Source organism: Acomys russatus, chromosome 24 (assembly GCF_903995435.1).
Source record: "Acomys russatus chromosome 24, mAcoRus1.1, whole genome shotgun sequence".
Classification (NCBI taxonomy): Eukaryota; Metazoa; Chordata; class Mammalia; order Rodentia; family Muridae; genus Acomys; species Acomys russatus.
The window spans coordinates 20,711,401-20,731,929 of NC_067160.1; the positions used below are offsets into that span (position 1 = coordinate 20,711,401).

General features: G+C 40.1%; 1 protein-coding gene and 1 non-coding gene across 2 annotated transcripts in view; one reads left to right on the forward strand and one right to left on the reverse strand.

Annotated features, from left to right (window-relative positions):
- Csrnp3 (cysteine and serine rich nuclear protein 3) overlaps positions 1–20,529 on the reverse strand; it is a 192,828-nt gene that overhangs the window by 99,732 nt on the left and 72,567 nt on the right. The gene's annotated exons all lie outside the window — the stretch shown is intronic.
- Positions 1,248–1,354, forward strand: LOC127207794 (U6 spliceosomal RNA). The gene has a single exon (XR_007832996.1). It is a non-coding gene; the product is annotated as a U6 spliceosomal RNA (small nuclear RNA).

A 20,529-nucleotide genomic window follows, 5' to 3' on the forward strand; every position in this document is an offset into this window, starting at 1 on the left:
GTAATACTCCATCGTAAATGATTTCGATAAGTTACTGTAGCAGGTGCTACCCTGATTTCCAAGACTGTAAATGGTGAGCAAACACCCTTTTTGGTGAGCAAGTCATAGAATATATAGTAACACTTCTACATTTCAGCTCTGTAAATTGGATCTCACCAAGCATTGGCAATTACTATTAATAATAAGAAACAGGTTATAAAATTATAACTGCCTATAATAATTTTAATAAATTAATTTTATATCAAAGACAAATAGGACTTTTGTGGGAAAAGGTCATCTTTATCTAATGCATTAAAAAAAAGGAAGACATCTGAGAAATAGTTCAAAATCTCGGGAACTAGCCTCATGATTAAAACAAATTACAAAAGAGGCACATCATTCCAATCAAAATTCTGGAATTCTCTGTATGCAACATGGCAAGAGCACTGCAGCAGCAATTCTCACACTGCACAGTAAACAAGGATGCCTCTGCTTATGTAACACTTTCATCAGCCAAGAGTTTTCCAGATTTAAAATTGACAGAGAAACACGAGATCACAGCTTAACACAGTACACTGCATCCAAGATTAAAGAGGTGTTTTAACTTATGATATTAAAAGTTGTAAACTGGAAAAGATAGTTCAGCTCTTACTATTGATTATTAGCTTAGCTTTCGTTTGAAGGCAAATTGACATCATAGAATCATTTTGTTTCATCCCTTTCTCTTCAAAATAGACAAAGATTATCAAACAGAATCGAAGACATTTGCTCTCCAGCTCCCCAAGTAACACAGGCACTAAACAGGAAGATGCTTTCCCAAGTGTCTGCGTTTTGAGGCTCTACTGTTTGGCGTTTACCTCAGCTCCTCCTGTGGAGTTCACCCTTGATAAGGCTGCCCTTCATCTCCTCCCAGACTGTTCTGGGAAGCCAGTAATTTTGCCTGGTTAGCTTAAAAAGTCCAGGAATAAATCAGTCCAATTCAACAACCATTTATTGGGATATTGCCATGTCTCAGGCTCGGGGACAGTTGCTAGGAATATGAAAGTGAAATAGTTAGTATTCTCAAGAAGATCAGTGTCTCTACACCTTTAAAAAAAAAAAGTAAATTAACCCTTAATCCTCGAGGTGGCTCACCCCTGTAATCTCAGCACTTCCGAGACAAGGCAGGCAGTTCACTGTGAGTTTAAGGGCAGCCTGGCCTACAAAGTGAGTTGGGGATAGCCAGGGCTATTACACAGAGAAACTCTGTCTCAAAAAACCAAATGAGAGTGCTTGCTTCAGCAGCACATATATATAAATTGGAATGATACAGAGAAAATTAGCATGGCCCCTGCACAAGGATGGCACACAAATTCGTGAAGTGTTCTATATTTTTCTATTAAAGCTTGATGTTTGAAAAAAAAAGAGAAAGAAAAGAAAGCTGCTGCAGAAAATGTCACTGAAAGGTGGGGGCAAGAGGGCATTGCTTTAATTTTAAAATCTTATCAATCCAACATTCACTTTATGTAAAATCTGTATGGTTTCTTTATGTTGAAACTGTCTTTTCCTTTTTTCGTGTCATAGTCTAAAAGAGAAAGCAAATATTTCATAATAAAACTATGTATGTTCATGATGGTTGCAAATTTTTCATTATTCTTTAGTCAAAACGTGCAGCCCAACTCGTCCATCTTCCCTTGTGGCTGCCTTTACGAAATTCTTGCCCAGTTCTCTGCAAGGGTGCTATTCTGAACATTGTAGGGATAAACCCTAAGAAATCCAAGTGCCCTGAGACACTGTGTAAGGGGATTGGCTACCCAAGACTGAAGAAGTCACCCATAGGCACTATAGGAGAAAAGGAAATACTCTGTAAATGTCACCTTAGAGTATATACAGAGACAAGGAAAAGCTTAACAAACTAGAATAAGAGGGCATTTGAGATGTAGGCTCCACCCAGCAGTGGTTGGAAACAGGTGCTGAGAATTAGAGCCAAATATTGGACGAAGCATAGGGAGTCTAGTGGAAAAATGGGAGGCAGAATAAAAAGACCTAGAGGTGACAAGAGCTCCACAAGAAGACCAACAGAGCCAACTAACCAGGGCCCAAAGGGTACTATGGAGTCTGAAGCACCAACCAAGGACCATGCATGGACTGGACCTCGGTCCTGTATATAGACACAGCCGGTGGGCAGCTCAGGCTTCATGTGAGTCCCCTAGTAAGGGGAGTGAGGGCTGCGTCTGACATGGACTTTGTTGCTTGATTTTTGATCACTTCTACCTGACGGGGCTGCCTTGCCAGGCCACAGGGGAAGAGGACGAACTCAATCCTGATGCAACTTGATGATCTGGGCTGGATGGGTAGGGGTGCTCCAAAAGCGGATGAGGGGATGGGGGAGAGAGGGTGGGACTGGGAGAAAAGGAGGTTGTGACTGGGGTGTAAAGTGAACAAATAAAGAATATATATAGTGTTGAAAAGGGGGGGAATACGTGGTGCCCCCTTGCATGAAGCTTGAGGTGACTATTTCTGGTGTATATGTGAAGCTATGAGGTCATCAAAGGATGTGAGGTAGGGCTGATATGATAAAGTAAAAGAGATAATTTTGCTGTTGACTAGCCCGGCGAAGTGTGAAGTCCCACGTACTAAGTGTTAGAATATGTGGGTACAAGCAGTGAGCTGGAACTAAGGATGATGACAGAGACAAGTGGAGAAAGGAGTGTAGAAGACAGCAAGATGGAATACTTAAACGTGGTGAGATAAACTGGCCTCTGATCTCATTTGTGGCTAAAAAGCTAATAGTCCAGTGTCTCAGCTACAGGTCCTATCCAGACTAGTGAACATTAATTAAGCTAGCTTTATTATGTTAAGTAATTTCGCACATATTTTGATTTGTGCTGCCCTCAGAGTTTCAACTTTCAAATAGTGTGAAAATGCTTAATGTCAGATATTATTAACATGTTTGGGAGCCTGAAAGCAGCTGTAAAACAACTTTCTTTGACTAAAGGACACATAGAAAGGTATTTACATCAGTCTCTTATTTCTGATTTCAGCATCGCAAGAGGGGCTAATGGAGGGGAAAAGAATATGTTCTGGTTGGACAAAAAAAGAAAAATGTGATTTTGATATCGAAGAGTAAAGCTTAACCTAAGTACAGAAATACACAAAGAAACAAGGGTTCTATCCTTGTGGTTTTTCAGTCTATTTGGACATTAGACTGTGAAGGCAGCAGATGTTAAACTCAGCAGCCAGTGAAAGGGCACTCTGAAAGACACGGGTTAAATGGCTGGAGTTGCTCTATAACTATTACTACAGCAGCTACAACACGAACATAAATCATCTGAACTTGGCTGCAAAGAAATCCTTATGCAAAGTGACCCAGAGAAGGAAGTGTCCAGATTTCCTCCCACCCTTCCTTCTACTCCCACAAAGGCATTAGAATACAACATTTGTTCAGAGAAAAGACCAAATGAGGCAAACCTCCCAAGGAACACAAAGGATGTACTTATGTCGTAGTGACCGTCAGCAATGGTTAGAGTGTTCTCTTCTTAATGCTGAGTTAGATATCTAACTTGGGACAAAATAAGATGGGGAGTTAAATGAGGCAACCTAAGATCAACCACGAACTGAGCAGTTAAAAGAAAATAAAAGGAACAATAGAATAGAACAGATGGATTTTATGTCAATAAGGTTATATCATAGCGAAAGAGGCCACAAAACCACTTTAGAGTCAAGATTAAGATACCGAAGCTGGGCAGTGGTGGCACACACTTTTAATCCCAGCACTTGGGAGACAGAAGCAGGTGAATCGATGTGAGTCTGAGGGCATCCTGGTCTACAAAGTGAGTCCAGGACAGCCAAGGTTACACAGAGAAACCTTGTCTCAAAAAACTGAAGAAACAAAAAACAGAGAGAGAGAGGGAGACAGAAAGAGAGAGAGACAGAGACAGAGAGAGAGAGAGACAGAGAGACAGAGAGAGAGAGAGAGACAGAGAGAGAGAGAGAGAGAGAGATAGAGATTTGTTTTTGTTTTATTTTCATCCACACAAACCCCCAAACACTTGGCCAAGCATAATGTATAATGGGTACATACAGAAAAGGTCCTGATACATTATTTATAAGGAGTCGTTGCTGCAAACATATAGACAGATATAAATGCAATGCAGAGTCTGTTTTATAGTCAATGACTATTAATGCTTGGGACTGAGTTTTATACTCTGACACGTTAAGAGAGAGAAGTACTATAGCGAATAACCTAACTGGTCCTCCATCTAGGTACAGAAACAGATGCAAAGAGTTAGTAACAGGATGACGAAGGCATTCTAAAATTGAAGAATACATATGAGCATAAAGGCAAAAGTGGACAATATTATCTAAATCACCGAGTAGTTACCAAACACTGGCCCAGATGTTTTATATTTAATAATAACAGAACTCACTGAAACAAGCACGTGGAGGAGTTTTTATCAAAGCACCTCTTTTTGAGAGATGATCTAACTGAGTCATGCGCTGGATAAGTACCACAATCAGTATTTGGGCCAAGGAAGTCTGAATTAAGTTTTAATGTAGTCTGGTTCTCCTGGGCATATTACCCGGTCGCGATGGGCTTTGCAGAAAAAAAAAAAAAAGACATAATTGTGGGGCATGGTTGATGTACATGTGAGGAACACTGAGGGACCCAGTCTAAGGATGTTCAGTTTGTGGGACCAAGAATTTGTAAGGGAGATGCTTGGAACCCTTATTAGCACCAGTCTGCACCATACAGGATATGGGACAGAGCGCTTGATTACATCTGTCTTAAGAAGCTCTGGAAAGTCTTCAGGGAATGAATTTGAGAGAGACCTTGGGAGACTCTTTATTTATTTCAGAAAAAAAAAAAAAAAAAAAAAAAAAAGGATATAAAGCTCAGAATGAATAGAGTGGTAGTCTCTGGGTAGAGAAAAAGCCTGGGCAGTGACTAAATTGGTAGACACTCAAACTGGGGGTGAAGGAGATCTCTCCATCCAGAGTTTTTAATTTGGGAAACAAAATGAATGATGATGCCATTAACCAAGGTTAAAGTTCCAAGATGCTCAGATGTAGAGCCATCAAATGCTATGCCTAAACGTTTCTGTGCATCAGGCAAGCGTACAGGATTCTAAGAGGAGGAAGACACCATGTTGGTCTTCCACGATGGGGAGCTTGCAAGCAACATCTGTTACTCAGATACCAACTGCTTCGATCACAGCTAACTTTTAAGAGTATGGTCTTTCGGCTAGAGGATAGTATCACACGCCTTCAATCCCAGCACTCAGGAGGTATAGACAGGTGGATCTCTGTGAGTTCGAGGCCAGCCTGGTGTACAGAGCTAATTCCAGGACAGCCAAGGTTTCACAAAGAAACTCTGTCTCAAAAAGTCTTTCTCTTAGTATTAAAGATTAAGAATGAGCAAAGAAAGGCTGCCTTTTCCACAGCATTACAAACCTAAAATGTCATCAGTTAAATGTAACTGTGATGACTAAATAAGACACTACTACATAAAAGTACCTTAGGCAGATTAAAAGCATGGTCTTGATCAAGAAACTCACCTCCATGCTTTGTATCAATCATACATGCTGAATAAATACGAGAAATAAATTAGATTTCTCCTTTAGGCAAACATATTAATAAGCTTACTTCCACGACTCCTAAAGCTAGTAGCGGGCTACCTGGTATGAGGCATGCATTTTCTTTCTTGTTCATATAGCCAGGTTCCTATTTAGTATTCATTATTCATGTCTATTTTTATCACAGAACACCATTACATGAAACCACAATCCAAGCATATTTGGCTCTTAGTTTTATTTATGGGGTAGAGAAATTATGCAGCCTTCGGGTACTGGGGTGTGACTGGTAGAGCTACAGATATGCTGTCATATGCATAAGGACTGTATCTGTTTCTTAATGTTAGGCTTTAAATTTAGTATTTAAAAATATATATTATTTAATTTAGGAAATCTGTTTAAGCCAGATTTCTTTTTGCACTTGTATTAACTTGGAAAACCAATGAGAGGTTGAAGAGAAGCAATAACCTTATAAACAAGCTGATAAAATGTGTTCATTTTAACAATAAATACTGGTAAAGACGTTGGCAAGAGGGAACCCCTCATATACTATTAATTGCAATGTAAACTAGACCAGCTTCTTGGGTACCCAGTGTTGATGTCTTGCTAAAGCCTAAACATAGATATACTGCGTCACATGCCTCTACCACCCCTGGATATTTACCTGAAGGTTTCCACATAATATATCACAGAATACTTGTCATCAATTATTATTACAGTACTCTTCACAAAGGCTGAGTGATAGAACCAAACTAAGTGTTCAAGAGGAATGGTTAGGAAAGCAGGTGCTATAAATGCAATGAATATTTTCCCATGCAAACAAAATGATATTAGTTCTTAGAAAGTGGATTCCCAGCTGGGTGTGGTGGAGAACACCTTCAAGCCCAGCACTTTTGGGAAGCAGAGGCAGGAGGATTGCTGTGAGTTCAAGGCCAGCCTGGTCTACAAAGCAAATCCAGGACAGCCAAGATAAAACAAAGAAACCCTGTCTCAAAAAACAAAACAAACAAGCAAACAAAACTAAGAATGCATTTGAGATAATCATTTAAATGGAAATACAAAGTCACATATATAGGACTTGGACGCAGAAGTGGAGCTTTCTGGGAGATCATGTTATACTAGAATATTATAGCCTTGGTAACTTTAACTAACCACAATGGATACTACTACTATTGTGTATTAGCCATCTTTACCTCTTTTGGTAGTTATCTACAGAACATGCAATAAAAGGGGGTAAGATCATATGAGGCTTTATAACTGCTACCGTTTATGGCCACTCACAGTCTATGTTATATGTGTATTATATTATATTTATATACCACGTTTTTGACCTGTGGAAAGCTATACTTATATTAATCATTCCAATTATGAGATTCTACAAATCTTGGGGTCAAGGGACAGCAAGATTTAATGGACAAGAATAATGTAGTTTTTAATACAAAGATATTTGACTATATCAAATTTATACTAGTTAAAAATTGTAAGCATACAACCATATTTAAAATATATTCTCCATGCCATAGAATATCGGACAACTATTAAAACTACAGCCATGAGTAAAGACAATATAAATGTTTATTATATAAAAATTTATGACAAAAATTACCTTAAATATAGTATATATAATTGCAATTAATACACACAGAAGAAAACTGGAGAAAAACACCAACGACTTAGTAATTACGCACAAACACAAAACAATATGCACACTGTGGTCTCAGTACAATTGGCCCTCTATATCCACTGGTTCACAAGTACAGAAGTCTACCAAATGCAGCAACCTTTAGGAAAAAATTCATTTGTACCGAACTTGGACGGATTCTTTTTCTTATATTCTTTTTCTAAATACTATTTGCACAGCACTATATTTTATTAGGTATTATAAGGAATCTAGAAATGATCTAGGGCATGGCAGAGGACGCACACTGGTACTGTGCAAATGCAACAGCATTTTATGCAAGGTTCTACAGCATCCCATGAACTGAGGACAAAAGGTGGGGCCCAAAATCCATTAATACCAAGGGATTACTGTGTTTTAAATATATAAGCATAAACTATGTGAAAAAATCAAATCGGAATAATTTTTTTTTTTTTAGAAAAATGACAGTGATCTCTTAGAATGAGGCAATGGATGATTCTGAGTTTTTTCTACTTGGACTTTTTCTATACTTTCCTAGTTTTATTGTTACTAGTGCAATATAAAATGAAACAGTACTCGAATTGTTACCGCGTTGTAGTTATACCAAAACTATCTTCATAAGAAAAGCATTTAAAAATCAGAATGCACCTTTAAGTACTTTCAATTACTGTCTATGAACACTTTTAGGAATGAAAGGGATTGATCTCTGACACCAACACTCCACCCTTCAGCTACCCTAAAGCTTGGCATTGCTGTCCACCAGGATCCCTGAAGACTTGATTGCTTTTGATTGATGAACATTTTTCTTTAACATTTTCTACAAGCAACTGAACATCAGGGTGTTTTCGTTAAATTCACTTCACAGGTACTGCGAAGCAGTTTATGTACCCACCCTTTTCCCCGGAGAGTTTCAAGGGATGAAAAGGGTGACTGGAAATGGCACACAAAGGAGTGTGCACCCCTCATGGCTATGCAGCCCCAACTTGATGATAAAGTAGTTTGTCGGGGAGGAAAAGAAAGAGAGGTTGTGTTTTCACACACACACACACACACACACACACACACACACACACACACACACACAAAGTCAGGGGAAATGGTCAGGGCAGCTACAGCAGTGAGAATGGGAGCTTGAGAATTTAGAATAATCTGTAGCTGGATATTATGCAATTCCAGTTAAAATTTGACAGCTGTTAAAAAAAAAAGAAAGAAAAAGAAAGGGAGGAAGGAAGGAAGGAAGGAAGGAAGGAAGGAAGAAAAGGCCTTGAGTAAAAGCACCTAATTGGGAAAAAAAAAAAAATTAGTGTCTTCCTGCCAAGACTGCTTTACGTTTGGAGACTGCCCTGGAGGCAGAGGTTCCTCGGTCAGCTCTTCCTTTCTTGCTATCCCAGGGAGATCTGCTGCTGCAGCTTTCTGAACCTGAACATATGACCAGTGAGTTCTCTTACGGTTATTAATGGATACTGAAAAAGAACCAATCATTGCAGCATCGTTGGGGAGTGTTACCTAGGCAACAGCATGAGGGACATTTTTAATGCGCATTGCTCAGTACGTCTTTGGCTATAAATAGGAGACACTAAAAGTTCAATGTCAGAGGGCTATACAGGAGTAAGTGTAAGATGTCTGGTCATTTGATTTCTCACAATTTCTGGTCGTGTCCCCCATGATTTTTTTTCTTTCATCAGTTGAATTCTTCTTTTGTACATTATGCAAATGCTTTGCATTTTTAAAAAATATATATATAGCCAGAAATAAGAGTGTCTGTGTCAAGGACCTGTATTCGTAGTCTTGGAACCCATGTGGAGACTTGTCCATTAGACTTGCTGAAAACTGTGAAATAATTTAAGAACTTCTGTTTTGAAACAAACGGAACATGCACACAAACATCAAGACAGATGTCTTTAGAATATCGGCGACTGCTGGTAAAACTTCCGGTTGCTCAAGGACAGAATTGTTTAATATTGACTTCCTGTTTGTGTTTCTCAAGCTTTTCTAAATAAAAGAGATGAAATGAATGATGGTGATGTTGCAAACACTTGTTTCTTCCCAACAACAGGGCTTTAAGAATTGGATCAGACAAGATGTCTTGCAATGTTTTCCTTCCTACAGCCACGCTGCCACATCTTGAGCCTTGTTAAAAATTTTTCCTACTGATAACATTTCTTGGACCTTTTTCTCAGGTTCCAGTCATCACTACCAATCTTACTGTCAACCTTTTCCCCTTTATTTTCTTTCAAAAAAATGAGAATCTGTTTGCAATACTCTGAGCTGGCCCTGTGACTTGCCATGCCTGGCTTCACAGCAATCTCTTGGGAGTCACCGGGTACTGAGTGGAAATATGCACATGTCTTGGGGGCGGGTGTTCAGGCTTTTCTAACAGTGAGCCTCATACATTTTAGACCAACACAATTGCCAATATGTAACACATCTGCCAATATGTAAGTCCTTCAGATCCCATTCTGAATTCTGCCAATGGAAGCATCCTTTACATTTATGTGTTAAATAAAACTGTTGGAAACTATTACATGGAGAGGAAGGATATCTCAATTCAGTGAGGATCAATTTCCGTGGAGTTTCAAGGTATTTAATATCACTGAAACATTGGTTAACAAGGAGAATTTTCTCCTCAAGTGAATCTTCAAAAGCTGTGTCAGAAAGCAAGACCAGAGGAGAATTGTAAAATAGAACTTTTTTTCTTCATACTGCTGATTCTTTTCTCTGAAAGCAAAGGACAAAGAGTCCTGTAGAATATATTTAAAAACTTCTAGCCCTAGAGAAAATTTTCTTGAACAACAGATTCTACTGTGGCATGAATTGCCATAATTTTGTAAACACTGGCATTAAATCCATAGAAAATAATGTGTAGGAGTAAATATGATTTGAGGGTATTTTCAAAAAGAGCAAAGTATAAATGAACAGACTATTTTGGATACAGTAAATAGACAATGAAATTTGAAATTACTCTTTTAAAGAATATCTAGAACACACACACACACACACACACACACACACACACATACACACACACACGGTAACAAAATTGGAAATGCAAAATTTTTTTAGAGAGGATTTTTAAAAAAAAGATGCCCAGCACCCTCCCTCTGCGGGTCCCATTGCATATAGTGTTTTACAGATTTTGTGCTTCCTAACAAGAAAATACTCCATCTTTCAATGGATTCACACATTCTCCTGAGGTGTGAACATTTACTTCTCTCCTTAAGCAGTCTTGCAGGGCAGAGGGGCCAATTGTAAGCTTCTGAGCCAGAGAAGAAAGGCAGCTGACCACTTTCCTATTGCAACCAACGCTCTTTTTATTTGAGTAGACTGTCTTTTTAACTACTGCAGGAAACAATTAAAGCTTTTTTAAATACAGAACTTGACATGTAGAAATCCTCACTCGTATAAGGAATTTATACTAGCATTTCCTTCCTAAGAGAGAAATATACAGTACGTAAAGGCATGTTTCCTGTCCCTAAATATACTTATGTGAACCTGGATGACAGCTTCAACTAAATAAAAGAAAACAGCACTGTGTTTCTAATGTAAGCTTCAGTGAGAGAAACCTTATCATGAAATAAACAGCCTGAAGATTAAAAACAATGGGGCTGGAGGGTTGGCTCGGCACTTAAGAGCACCTGTTGCTACTGCAGAAGGCCAGGGTTTGATTCCCAGCACCCATATGGCAGTGCCCAACTGCCTGTAACTCCATTTCCAGGGGGATCTGACACATTTTTCTCACCTTTACAGATACCAGGCAAGCACATGGTGCAAGTAGATTCATGCATGCAAAATATTCATATGCAATAAAATAAATAAATCTATTTTGTGCAAGAGTAAAGACAAAGGATTAAGGAAGTAACTGCTTAGATAGTACATAACCACAAAACAAAACAAAACAAAAACTCTGGTCAACCATATGACTATAAGAGCACCTAACAAAGTTCAGAGAGATATTTGACCCTGCTTTCCGAAGAGCCTATTTCTGTATTGCTTTCTTTCTCACCAAGAGTCACAGCGATTTGAAAGACCAAAGCTCCTTTGGGTCCCAAAAGCTGTGTAATTGCATTGTGCTTTCTCTCACCTTGGCGGATGCCATCTGGGATGGGAGGAGATAGAAGCCCTCAGGATGAGCCAAGTGGCTTCCAGGCAGAGACTGAATGGTGTGAAGCTTGGCTGCACGACAGAGCAATGTTATAGGACAAGGCACAGGAAGAAGGATGGACAGAGAAGTAGCTCATGGTGTGTCTAACACTATGGGAGACTTGAATGCTAGTGGGAAGTTATCACTGCTCAGTTCTACATTATAGAAACCAGCAGAAGACCTATTCAAAGTGGCTTTAGAGACAAGAGTGTGTAATTTTTTCTTCTGCAAGAATAAACTTTGTAATATGCTATCTATATCCGTATTCCCACTTTGGAATATTTTAAAAAGAAAAGTCCGTCATTGTACCATTAAGCTAAGGGAAATTTCCAAGTAAAATAAGTAGAGAGCTTATGCGATTCTGAAGAAAAGTAATAGAACCTGGTTAGAGATGTTGACTTTGACTTAGTATTTAAAAGTAGATTTCCATTTTAAATCTTATTACAAGCAATTTTACCACACTATGCAAGAAGCATCTTGAAGATGATCTTAATGCAGAATCAATTTTCTATTTGTTCTTTGTTACATATCTTTTAGTTTAATTAGATCATATAAATTTTAATATATAATTATTATCTCTCCCCGCACACATTCACCACCCTTCTCCCACACCATCTCTGACACATCTTTTCTGAAGGACATTGCTGTACTGTAGAAGAAGCATAGGAATTTGTAGACTATAAGCTAAGGAAAGGGAATGAGCCTGGTTATTATTATGTCTAGTGAGCCTATGCTGCTACATAGACACGTCCTCTGCCACAAAGAACTAAAGCACTACCATCAGTCACTTTAGAGGATCCCATTCAGCAATCAATGTCTACAAGCAGATTAATGATGAAGACAGGTACGCCAAGATGAATAGCATTATAGGTCAGCCAGGGCCTGCTCCCCTGGAAATACAAAGATTTATTAGAAAGAATGAAGGACATCAAATAACTGAGTGGGAAATTAATGTGCAAATTCACTAAAGATTGAGTAATACTTAAACCATTGGCACTTTCATGAGAATACATAATGCTTATCTCCCTAAACCAAACTTGTGATTGTTTCAAAAACTGGGGTAAATATATGTGTATACATATATTCATATAATATACATATATTCATATGTATATACAATATATACATATATACATATACAATATAAATATATTCGTGTATTTGTGTATTTGTAGCCTACAAATGCCATATTTTTATGTGGGAATTTCCCCTTTTGTTATATAATGGAATAATGGATTTCTTTCCTAGAGAGTTTCTACTGTGAATGTTTGTTTTAAATAGGAAGTTGAAGGCATAATCCTTCCTGGAGGCAGAAGAAATTGTTCAACAGCAATGTAAAGTCTTTTGGAAATCTGTATGTCAAGATACAAAGTAAGCCTCAAGCAGGTCATTCCGAGTACTCTTGATATGTTCAGATAACTCAATAGCTACTTTTAAGACACAGGCTGACAGTATATTTATGTGTGAGTGTAAGGCAGTAATTCGTGCTTTGGTGAGAGAGCAATGCAATCCCAGGGGTCTCGCAATTTACACCTTAAGGATGAATTCTATGCAGCCCAAAGGAAATAAATGAGTTTTCTTTTGCTCTGTACCAGGTTTCCTGTTCCCCTCTTAAGGTTGCAACTGTCCTTGTGTCAGGGTTTTTTACACTGTCAATGCATTTTAAAAAGAATCTGCACTAACACTTTATATTTCAATATTACATGTTTACTAAACCCTTAATGACTTATAAAACCATTCACACTGAAAAACTGGTCAATTTTCATAAGACTATTAGCTCTCTGACTACATTGGCTCCATTTAGAGAACCTAAAATTATCTAAATTAGAAGCCAGCTTCCGTTTTCTTTATAACTCCAAACATAACATCAAACTTTAATAAATGTGGCTCCAGATAGTAAGAGAATTAAATGCAAGGCCCTAAGGGCAGAGGTTTCTAGGAATGTGCTTATAATAGAGTTTCACCTGGGATTCAATTAAATATTTAGTGAGAGTGGCTAAAAGAAAGTCTGTGTGCCAAAGGCTGTGGAAAGGCACGAATGAATAGGACAGGTTTTGTCCTCTAGAATGACATGATCAATGACAGTTCAACACTTTAACTTGAGTGGGAGGTGGGGGAGGGGCACTCCTCTTCCTCCTCCCTCAGTACTTACAACCCTGCCTTGCTTGCACAATCTTATCAGCCTTTCCCTTGGCTTCCTAGGTTGAAACATCTTTTCCTTGCAATTCAAAGCAAATCTTGCCTTGCACACTCTTGATACCAACTTCTCCTGCTTTCTAGAACCTCTTCCTTTTCTATTCAGGAATTGTCTTAGACATCAAGGATCACCCACTTCTTTCTGTAATAAGCCAGATAGTGAATGCTTTAGGCTTTTACAAGACATATGATAGTTGCTGTGACTACCTAACTATGGTAATATCAAAGTAGCTGTGTATAAACAAATGTACAAATATGTAAATTATCTAAACAAATGGATGTGACCAGCTTGTAGTAAACCTTCATGTATACACAATAAAATTTGAATTTTCTTTGTTATGAAATGTTCTCTGTTTTGTCTTAAACATCATTTGAAACATAAAACCATTTCATTTTGTCTAAAGGCCACACAAAAGCACATAGTGAGCCCATTTGCGCCACTCACCAGAGTTGCTGACCCTTAATTTAAAAGGTTGCCACATTTCCATATGGTCAACCTTTCCTTTTCTTTCTTTTGTAGCCTACAATCACCTAAGATATATAGTAACATTTAACAATGACTCTGACCACTGACCAAGAAGTGGATGCTCATTAGTGAGAAGAGAAAAGCTAAGCAATCTGACTGAGCGTTCGGCAATCCAGGTCAGTGAGAGCAGCCAGGGGACAATCGCAGTGCCTCCACATCACGTCCTCTCATCTTATCTGGGAGAGAAAACGAAGCTCTCTTCATGTCCCTATCTCAACATTGCTCCATTGTTTTACTTTTCATATCCCACGTTTCTGTGAATTGTAATTTTCTGTTTCCTATCCATTTTACAGTGAATCCATCACAATCCCTTTAAAATTGGCACTTCCAGAATGCGTACTTTTTATTCTTTCTCAGTACCTAGTCTTTATTTTTCATCTCCTGCCCTGATTCACATTACACCCCCTTAGCTGTCTTCCATCTCTCCAGCTTTTGGTTCTCGGTTGCTTTGGCCAGTCTGACCTTGCTTCTCCCAGGCACAGTCCTCTTCACTGATCTTTAGGTTTGCAGACTTATTTTACCAACTTGAGTTTCCCTAAGGCATCTTGATATAAGTGTTCGAAACAGTGGCCTGAAGTCCGTCCTTCCCATCAGGTGCCTATGTGTGGCACCTATCCTGGTCCAGCAAGATCACCCCTATTTTCTGACCCTAAGATTCTAGAAGCCATCCTCAGCACTGTCCTGCCCTGGCGCTGGCTATGCTTGCTTACTGCCCATCATCAGTTTTCCTCCAAATGGTTCTCACTTGTACAGAATCCCTAGTCTAGCCTTCATTGTCTAACTGGAGCGTGACCCTGGTTGAGTCCCCAAGTTCCCTCTTAACAGTACATGGAAATAAGAAATCTAATCTAAGCCAAAGAGATACCTTCTTAAAGTATTTAGCACGGTTCTACGGCCCTCTGCCATACTGTCTCGAATTCTTGTCTTGGTCTTAGCGTTGTAAAGCCTATTCCCTAGTGATACAGAACTAAGAGGCAACTATATACGTCCATGGTACTACAACAGTGTTCCAATTGCCTGAAAAGGCATTTTCCTTTGTCTGGCTCATGTCTAGCATCTATTAAGAAGCTGCCTCTGAGTTTATGAAACAGAGAGAGTCTTTCCATTGTGTTCCAAATAGAATTGGAAAACACCCTTTCTCCCTTTGAAAACCACTAGAAATTCACCACCAGCAAGTGAGCCAGATAGGTTGAGTCACTTATGCTCTAAATCCTGGAACCTTTTCTAGCAAGCATGAATAGGTGAAGAGACTTAGTGAACTATGTGGGGACCTTGGCATGAAGAAGAGACTGAACAAGGTATGTAAAAGTGAGCCCGGGCATAATGCGTCCTAGGAGCACAGCTTATTGATGTGTGACTTGGGGCTTATGCTTTGCAATCTGCTTTCATACCTATAAAGTATTAATTCAATACACGCACACACACACACACACACACACACACACACACACACACACACACACACATCAGGCATTCTTTTGGCCCAGAATTTTTTGTGTATTTCCAAGGAATTTGTATTCCAGTGGAAGTAGAAGATAGACTGAATAAAGTAAATAAATAGGTCTTTAAAAACTATTGACTATTATTTTATGTCTACTGTTGAGGAGAAAGTGGGTGGGGACTGGAGGTGGTGCGTGGGGATCGGGGATGGAGTGCAGAGGCACAAGAAACATTCAGCAAATTTGAAACAGCATGATCCCTGGCAGAGCTCTCTGAACACTGCCCTGGAGGAGATGAGGAAGTGGGTCAGGCGAATGTCTGGAGTGAGGATCATTTCAGAAGGACGAAATAGCAAGTGCAGAAAATCGAGGCATTCTCAAGGAGTAAAGAGGAAGACAGAATGTTGAGGAAAAGCAGCTAAGTGACCGCTGAGCACTGAGGCAGCTGTGAGCTGTTTGCTGGACGTCAGACTGAGTGAAACAGCAACCAGGGAGCAGAGAAAATGATCTGAAGAAGGTTAAAGACAACCACTGCTGCTTTCCAGACTCACAGCGGGAGAACGAAGGAGAGAAGCAGACAGCATTAGGAGGCAATTACAGTCATTCAGATAAAAGGCAACGGTGGCTCGGATGGCACTGTAGTCGACAATAGTCTGTTCCAAAACTGAAGAAATAAAGTCAAAATCATTTGATGAGAGTTAGGTGAGCAGGAGAGGAGAAGAAGGCATTTCAGATCCAAGGCTTTGTCATCTGTGCAAAGTTTGGAGTCGAGTGATTAGCATTTGGGGCTAGAAAAGCTGCTGGTGTTTTCTGAGTGGCAGGTAAGAGGAAGGATCCAGGTGAGGTCATACTATGATGTATTCATATGTATTCTATGATTTATTCAAGACATCAAACAGGGAATTGTATCCATGTCCTTATATGCATGGCATAGAGGTCATGCCAGGATTAGAGTAAAGATTAAAAGTTTCCCTTGAAGGACCTGTATTTAAAGACTCTAGACTGCAGGATTCAGGATGCTGTCATAAAATCTGTCTCTTTTCTTTTCGTTTTAAAGATAAAGTGTAGTGGAACACAGACTGGCTTCACACTCCTAATGTGAGGACAGAAGCCCGTGCATGCACTCCAATGAGGCTGCAGCAGAGAAAATCGAGGGGACCAAAGGAGGGTCTGAGAGGAGGCAGACCAATAGAAAGTTGTGTCTTTGCCCCAAAATAAGGTCTGGGGAGGGGGAGGCACAGCTGTTGAGCCTGAGGGGGGGAGGGTGAGCAGAAGAGTGAGAGTTTACAATTTGAATTACAATTAACTTTTAAATCCAGAGCTGGAGAGATGGCTCAGGGGTTAAGAGTCCTGTCTGCTCTTCCAGAGGTCTTGGGTTCAATTCCCAGCAACCGCGTGGTGGCTCACAGCCTTCTGTAATGTAATCTGATTCCCTCTTCTGGCCTGCTGATGTACCTACAGATAGGCAACTGTACCCAGTTCTTCTGCCAGCCTTGTCAAGCAAATGGAAATGGAACCTTGGACAGAAGGCGTGTGGGGAAGTGTAGATAAGAGGGGGCAAGACTTTTTATTTTGAAAAGAAAAAGAGTTGGGCTGGTGAGATGGCTCAGTGGTTCAGAGCACTGTCTGCTCTTTGGAAGGACCCAGGTTTGATTCCCAGCACTCACGCGGCAGCTCACAACTGTCTGTAACTCCAATTCCAAGGGACTTGACACCCTCATACCAATGCATATAAAATAAAAATATTTATTAAAGAAAAAGAAAAAGAGTACACATGTAACAAAAGGAAAGCCTGAGGACCCAGGGGAGGGGAGGATTTGAAGAATGAGGTGAAAAGGAATGAGACCTACTGTGCATGCCGAGCACTCAGCTTTGGATACAATCACAAAGTCCATAATAGGAAAGTAGAAGGTAGAGGCTCAAGGCAGGGCTTACCTACATTTCATCTTGCTTCTATTTCCTCAGATTATAAGTTATATGTATATGTGGCTACCTATACGTATATAAAGGGAGTGTGACAGGCACAGGTACAGGGAAAGCTTTTTAATGGAGAGGAACTGAGCAGATATAGGTAAAGAGGTAGGATTTGTGGTTAGGACCCAGTGTTGGCTAAAAGTTTAGTTATTAACTTGAATGGAAATGAATCAACAAAGCTGTGTCCCTTTTCTGCTCAGTTATAAGAAAATCAGTGGACAATACACAGAGCGTTTGACTCACGCTGGGATGGAGTCGTGCTGTGCATGCATTGTAAGCAAGAGAAACAAGTACAGGGAATTCAGAGTATTTCTAAGGATGTTTGTTATAACGATGGGCTATTGACCCGATTTATTGTAGAAAGGGAGGAAAGGTGTGAGCAGAAGGCAGTGGGATCAATGCATACACCTCAGTAGATTTGAAGAGTTACTTATGTTACAGATAGTCAGTAAGAGGGGGTGAACGTGGTAAGGAGTAGCAGGAGGGAAATGGGCTGCCTGAAAGTGAGATCAGAGCAGAGCTATAGCAGCGGTGGAGAAATGCTGTGCACACCAGAAGAAAGTGAGAGAGAGCAAGCCTCCCACTGCAAGGGTCTTCTACGTGGGTGCTGGTGTTACCAAGAGTCATGAAGGCAGGATACGAGAGTGTGGCCCAGGAGATGGAGCGAAAACCTCCAGAATAGCGGATCTGTCAGGTATAGGATGGTGGAGATCAAAGTGAATAGAAAGGGATTGTTGGGCTCTCAGTTTATAATGAAAACTTTAAGATTTGCTCTTGCTCACCATCCAGGCCCACAGCTGACAATCACCAACTTCTCCTGCCTACAGGAAGCTTGTCTTATACCTTACTGACTGAGGGAAAGCTCTGTGCTGGGTGGGATGGCTAGTTTCTCTCCCAATTACTGAATGAGATTACTGTCGGGCTTTGGATGCTACAGGGTTAAGAACACCAGGAAGTATGATTGGATTCGAAGCCATTTCAGTATAGCACAAACTTACAATAATAAAATTTCAATAAATGATTTACTTATTTTTTGAGGAAAAAAAAAAAACTCAGTAACTCTTTTCTTTCTTTTTAAGTTCCATTTGTACTTGAGCCACCCTACTCAACAATCTTCTGAACGAAAGCCAGAAGGAAAGGGAAGCAGTCGTGGATTTTTCGTCTGAGCATGGCAGGTCCGCTATAGCATCTCTCCATATTTTGGGAATAGCGCTCTTTTTATAAAGCCTTCTTGGAGCAATGAGTTTGGGGCCTCAGGCTGCATTATGGACTAATGGCTGATAGGCTAGCTTCTTGTAGGTGTCACCCACCCTTTTCACATTTGCTGAATTCCTGTATTTCTCCAGCCACTCTTAGAATGCTCTCTGCATTTTTTTCCCCTACTGATCTGATTCATCTGAGAACAAGTTAACACCATAGTCTAAATTTGCATGACGTTTTTAGCTTGCCCTCCCTGGAACATCCCGTGATCCTTCTTGCTACCAGAGGCAGAAAGGTACTCCACTACTTCCTGGTAAGGCTACACGCTTTGCAAATCAACATGCTAATGAACTTACTTTCTGCTTTGTTATCATGTGCCACAGTTTAGATTCCCCAGGGAGTACACCCTCTCTCTGTTCCTGGCTTTCTATTTTAGCAACGGAACAGCTAGAATTAGAAAGAAAGAGCTATTATCAAGACCTGCAGGGGGCTTGAAGTTGCCTCCTGCCACTCCTGGATCCACAGAGGACACACGTGTGAGAGTTTTTAATGGGAAATTCCTCCATCTCTGCTTCTTGCTTAGCACCAAGGGACAACCGGTAAAAAGCAGCAAACAGACAGAAAGGAAGAGGCTTCAGTACCCACTTGAGTATTCCAGGAAACTGAAGAAAGTTTTAGGGAACTAGATATGACACCATGGAAGTAAATTTTTACTTCGTGGGGACTTTTAAGACTCCTGTTTCAACATTCTTTTCTAGAGTTCATATTAGGATGGAGAGAACACATGACAAGAATATGTTGCCTAGGGATCGGGAGAGAAGCAATGAGGGGAGCTTTTAGTAGGCAGACACAGATCTTCAACACGTGTAGGAAAAAGTTTGGCATGTAACTATGAGCTGAAGCTGGTTTGAAACGGATTCAAAGAACAAGAGCCTCATAACTGGCAATAATAGGTGTCTAGACTGGAAGGCTATTGTTGGAAAAGGCAGACGTGAAGGAGTGGCTTCAGAGGAGAAAGTGGAGGGGAGGTGGAGAAAAGGAGATAAAGCAATGACGCAAATAACTGGAGTCCGCTTAAGTAAAATCCATCCTCCATTTTTTATCAAGTGGCTGCTTTTGGTAGGCTCAGGAAAGGTTTCCTACCTAAGGGGTGGTAGTGGGGCCTCCTTCTGACAGGGTCAGGGAACATGTGCAAAAGGCAGGGGCAGAAAGTAGGGCAGGGAGAGACCGGCAACATTCAGCACGGACTGGGCCAAATTTATCCACTGAAAAATCTATCACCATCAGTCTAAGAATAGAAACTCGGGAGATTCTGTTCCTTGACAGTGTTCTAGAAAACCGGATGAATGGGTCTTCCATTCTACTCTGAAAATGAAGGCAGTCTGGGTTTGTTCTGTTGTCCACGCGAACAATGTAAGCACATTTTAGTTCACATTTATGTGAAACATAAAGCAAATTCCAACAGCTAGAATTTATTTGTCCCAGGAAGACAATGACCCAGCTAATTCTAAACCATTGGCACTTAACTGAGCCGTTTAATACAATCCCCCAGTCCAGTCAAAATAAATTGTCCACTCTGTTCCCCTTGATTTTTCCGTCTCCCGTAAGACCACATCATAATCCACCCAGAGGCTCACGGAAGAATTGAATTCTTTCTAAAACAGGGTCGTATTTGTTATAAAATTCTACAAAGTAGAATTTCCCCTGCTTTCATCTGGCATCTGCTTCCTGCTCCCTCCGTTCCATTTTCCTTGTCTTTTGCATACACTGCCATGTTTAAAATGTGGGGCTTTTCATCAATGTCCTTGTCCTCTACCCTCAGTCATTATCAAAGAGCAACACCGATCTGGAAAGACTGTCCATCGTTTTACGATATCCTAAAG